A 5,556-nucleotide genomic window follows, 5' to 3' on the forward strand; every position below is an offset into this window, starting at 1 on the left:
AGTAGAAGCCTTCGATACATCTAGACTCCGACGAGGACAAAACAAAGATTGATTGATTTGCTTATCCCAACCATTCAGTACTCTGGAGTAGGGATTCTCGAAGAAGCGACGCTAGACTCGGATCCTTAGAAGCATTAGATTGGCCAAGAGAAGGGAGGGTATGGAGTCTTCTATCCATTATTAGAGCTTAAAATAGGCATGATATTGAATCCTCTATCGGTTGATCGACTATATGGTTATAGTCCCGATTCGGCATACGGGTGTGGGAGAACTACCTCATTACTGAGAATCTCGAATGTGGATAATGTAAATCTTCAAAGATACTATCGGTTTCTACGATATATATTATGAGGAGGTACCTCCCCCTCCCCTGACGTAAGTGAAGTATTATCCCTATTGAAGGGAGGTACATCATCTAGACTATCTTCTATCCTACTGGAAATGGATGAATCTCCCCGGGTGGGATTTGAACCTACGACCAATCGGTTAACAGCCGACCGCTCTACCGCTGAGCTACCGAGGAAAGTGGCAGATGATTCAATCCCATATACTTCCAGAGACTCTTGTTCCTTGAGCCGCCCCTTGATCTGCAAGACGTTAACCACTCGAAGACCAAAGCTTTCTTCGAGACTTCATGAACCTCGCGTACACCCTAACTCTCATTATAGGAAGAAGCAGTAATGATAGCAATCCCTTTTGCCTTCTCGGATAGAGCCTACGAATCGGGGGGGGGCTGGTGTGGAAGATCTCGGTCATGGTTGATCTTGGTCGTGATTGATCGCCCCCCCCCCAACCCCAAGATGCATATCGATCGATCACCAATCACTAGTTTCTATTTCTCCTTTTCCGGAAAACATAGTAGAATAGTCACAGGATACTTATAGAGGTATAAGGAATATCTTGGAAAGGAGAAGAAAAAACTCTTAGGAGACAAGAGAAACGAAGGCAGTTAGCAGTAGAATAATACCAATCATCAATCCGAATGAATAAGAAGATACTCTCCCGCCCTCCCCATATCTTGCGCTTTCTCCACCTATGGAACTCAAAATACCGGTGCCATTAATAATTCCGTCAATTACCCATTGGTCGAAAAGAAGAGTTAACTCACCCAGGAATCGAATACCTCTCACTAGAAGGATATCGTAGTAATGATCGATGTAACCCCGGTTGTGTGACCAGTCCCCAATGAGACGGTTAAATGAACCCATAGATTGTTTGGCAAAAGGATCAATATCACCGCAAGGTTGTGTGTGAGAGGATATCGGTCCATAAATCACGTAGGAGATAGATATTCCGGCTAGTGATAGACCAACCGAACCTGCTGAATCTATTAGCAATTGTACCAAATTTTCGGGATTGTTGTTGTCCTCTGAAAAGCCTGCAAGGGGAGTTAACCACTCGGATAGCAAATCGGGACCAGTTTCTCCTCCAGCGAGATTGACTCCTATTGATCCAACCAACGAAGTTGGTATCGACAGTACTACTGAAGGCAATACCATCGAAACGTCTGATTCCTTAGGATATAGAGACTCAGAACGAATATTGGACTCTGCAGAAACTTTTCTATCGACTGAATCTTCCCCGTCATAACCTCCTGCTGAATCGACTCCTTCGTCTCGCGGGGGTGGAGGAACATCATACCCATCTCCACTCGTTGCTATCGTTTTGGTGTTACTCCGAATGACACTATTCATAGAGGAATGGGATGAATTGGTACCGCCACCGGCGCGTAGATTCCCCTCAAACGTGAGGAGATAGATGCGGAACATGTAGAAAGCAGTTGGAACTGCTGTGAATGAGGCTATACATCCGGGGGGAAAGGAACGTAGCCAACTCTTTGCAATAATTTCATCTTTGGACCGGAAACGAGCTAGAGGTGGTATACCACAGAGAGAGAGAGTACCTGAAAGAAAAGTGATTCCAGTAATTGGCATATATTTTCGCGAACCACCCGTGGGAGACATATTTTGACTTCTATTGGGAGAGTATCCGACAACCCTTTCCATCGAATGAATTACTGAACCGGATCCGGGAAATAGCAAAGCTTTGGGATGGGCATGTGTAATGAGGTGAAACAACGAAGGTTTATAAGCACCGAGACCTAGAGCCAGCATCATGTAGCCCAATTGAGACATAGTAGAATAAGCTAAACCTTTCTTGATATCCTTCTGGGCAAGAGCTATCGTCGCTCCCAGTAGAGCCGTTATTCCGCCTATCCAGGAGATAACATTCATGCTTAGAGGTAAGGTTTCAAACAATTCAAGCATTCGAGCTACAAAAAAAATTCCCGCAGCTACCATAGTAGCGGCGTGTATAAGAGCCGAAATAGGTGTGGGTCCTTCCGTTGCATCGGGCAACCATACGTGGAGTGGGGATTGTGCAGATTTAGATACCGGACCCAAAAATGGTAGAGGAGCACATGTATTGGCAAGGGAGGAGCCGGCGCTGTTGTTATCAATCAACTCACTAAATCAATCACACGATTCGCGGATCTCGAAACTACCAGTTATCCAATACGTACCTAATATACCCAATAATAATCCGAAATCTCCTGTACGATTAGTTGCAAAAGCTTTTTGGCAGGCATTAGCAGCACTTGGTCGTGCGAACCAAAAACCTATCGGCGAGTAAGAGCACATCCCTACTAATTCCCGAAAAACATGAATCTGTATTGGATTGGGACTGAACACTAATCCTGACGTGGAGGCAGTGGAGAAACTTAAATAGACGGGAAACCTTACGTATCCCTAGTCGTGACGCATATGACTATCACTGTAAATCATAACCAAGACACCTATGGTGGTGACTGATATCGACGTAATGGAAGTAAGTGAATCAACTGAAAATCCTATCTTTGGAGAAATATCGTCGTGGGAATCCATGACCATGAGTATTCAAAAGTGGAGCGACCAGTAACTTGTTGCCAGAATGTTGCGATAGAGACGGACATAGCTGCGGCTAATGAAAGAACACTGAGCATAGCACGTATACGACGAAGGCTCTTAGTGGCTTTTGGAAAAAGAAACGATGCCAATCCGATCAAACCAGAGGTTACGAATGGGCGTGAGGGGACAATCCAAGCACATTCATAAGATAATTCCATAAACATATTTAACCCGGGTTGGAACTCTTTCTGTCAATAGTTGTCAGATATATGGAGCGTCGAAGAATGGAATATATATGGACAGGTGAGATCACGCGTATCAAACCGAATAATCCATTTGTTTCTCGTTCTGGTGCGAGCCCGGCGTCGAGACTTGACAGGAATCAAATGTGTCGGAGATACTTATCTAGGTTCCATTTTTTGACCCCAAACCGATTGAGTTGTTTTGGGTTATTTTTCACACGACAAGACTATTACGGATAGACATGCAGCAATTGATACTGGAGGAAAACAACTCCGAGTAGAACCGGGGAGATTCTATGATGTTCGTCACTTCGCTCTGCTTGGGCACAACGCATCAGAGTCCAATACGGTAATGTCGATATATCGAGTTTCATTGGTTTGTCACGGATCCAAAATTGATCTCGGACATCCCCGGCTGAGTAACGCAACTGCTAGGGGGCGCGTCTTGCATCCCTGTTTCGAGAGGAAGAAAGTGATACGGAAGATCCATTCTAAGAAGAAGACGCGAAGGAAATCGGGATACAGACAGGATTTGGTTCGATCTGTAGTAGATCCCATTTGCTTAAATGGAAAGGAGTTGGTTGGTTAGCAAATTGTTATCATAAAGAAGTCAATGATTCTTGCTGGGATTCTTTTGCATAGAATGGAAACCCAGTTCCCCCAGTTGTTCCCCTTCTAATGATTCTACGCAATCACCCCCTCCCTCATTATATTGATTCTACTCGTACGTATCAACATACTCGTCGCATTCATTTCGATGATAAAACCGAATAGATAGATTTCATTATGGCAGTTCCAAAAAAACGTACTTCTAGGTCGCGGAGGAAGATTCGCAATCATATTTGGAAGACCCAAACTAATGAAGTAGCATCGAAAGCTTTTTCTCCAGCTAAATCCATTTTGACTGGACGGTCGAGAAGTTTTTACTATGTGACAAATGAAAAAATTTCTGAAACTGGTCAGTAGTACTCCCCGGTTGTAACAGGAATTGCCGTATCAATAGGACGTGGGGTCGGTCGGAATAGATAGTGAACTATTTGTTTGTTGGAACGGGGAAGACGAGATAAGTGATTGTCAGGGAACTTATTGATGAATTTGGATCCCTAGTAAGTAGTACGGGTACATGTTGATATTATTGCGTGACGGTACCGTGCGGTAAATAAAATCCAAATACTAACAGAGTTGTATCAATGAATGTTGGTAATAACCACGAGGGGGGGGGGGTTACGTGCATGAAGAAGGAGCCCAATCCCTCTCTTCCTTCCTATGATACAAGGGTCTCGATCACGATCATCGATTTATCTCTATCCCTACTACGAATGGGTATGGGTCGATAACACCCAAAGAGAATCGGGAGATAAATCTGCGTTCCCGGAACGGGAACGTCTTCTATTCCGTTTAAAATATGTTCCGACCTCGTTTATTCGGAATAGCAGGATTTGAACCTGCGACCTCCATCACCCCAAGATGGCACGCTACCGAGCTACGCCATATCCCGTTATTCCTATACAAGTATAGCGCCGTATACCTAATCAACTATAGACAGGGAAGGTCCCTTGTTGTGCGTGTGTACTCTCCCCCAGGAAGATTGACGATTCACCCGAAGATGTGATATCATTAATTACGATAAGTATAACGAGTAGCGAGCCGCTATGGTGAAATTGGTAGACACGCTGCTCTTAGGAAGCAGTGCTAGAGCATCTCGGTTCGAATCCGAGTAGCGGCATTTAATTTCAACCTGCAGGCGAGGGCTGTGTCTGATACAACCACTGGGAAAAGCAGTAGGAATAGGGAATTCTCCCCGTTTCGACGTTTAAGGGGTAAACCCGAAATCTCCTGGGAATAATGGGTGGGTGGTACATACTCTCCAAAATCTCACTAATTCACTGGATTCTCCTCATTACGATTCACACCGATATAGAGCACATATTCGCTCACATTTCTTTTCTTACGCTTCTTTCCGTCACTCTGTTTCACCGGATGGGGCTGGCTCGCAAGCTCAAGAGACTCATTAGTTTGAGCGTTGGAGGTATGACAATTGCTTTCATCTGTATAACGGGATTTACGACGATTCGTCGGATTCAACCCAAACATCTACCACCGAGCAATCTACATGAATCATCTATGTTTCTTTCACGGAGCTTCTCCCCAATGCATGTAATTATGAGAATTAGGAGTCGGAACGAATGGTCAGGTGCAGTCACGGCACCAGGTGCCATGTCGACCCATGGATTCGCAACTCTGGGTCTTCCTGAGGAAATGCAACAATCCACACCGCTAGTACCTGCTCTGCAACCTCATCGGTTAATGACGCATGTAAGTATGATGCCACTAAGCCATGTGACTTCGTTATGTGGATCTCCATCAGCAACATCTCCACCGATTGCCACCTATGACGCAGAACAATTTTCTATCCCCGGTCCAAATCA

This window comes from Dipteris shenzhenensis, unplaced genomic scaffold, assembly GCF_047967505.1.
Source record: "Dipteris shenzhenensis isolate YYH24624 ecotype China unplaced genomic scaffold, Dip_SZ_1.0 scaf0459, whole genome shotgun sequence".
NCBI classification, from domain to species: domain Eukaryota; kingdom Viridiplantae; phylum Streptophyta; class Polypodiopsida; order Gleicheniales; family Dipteridaceae; genus Dipteris; species Dipteris shenzhenensis.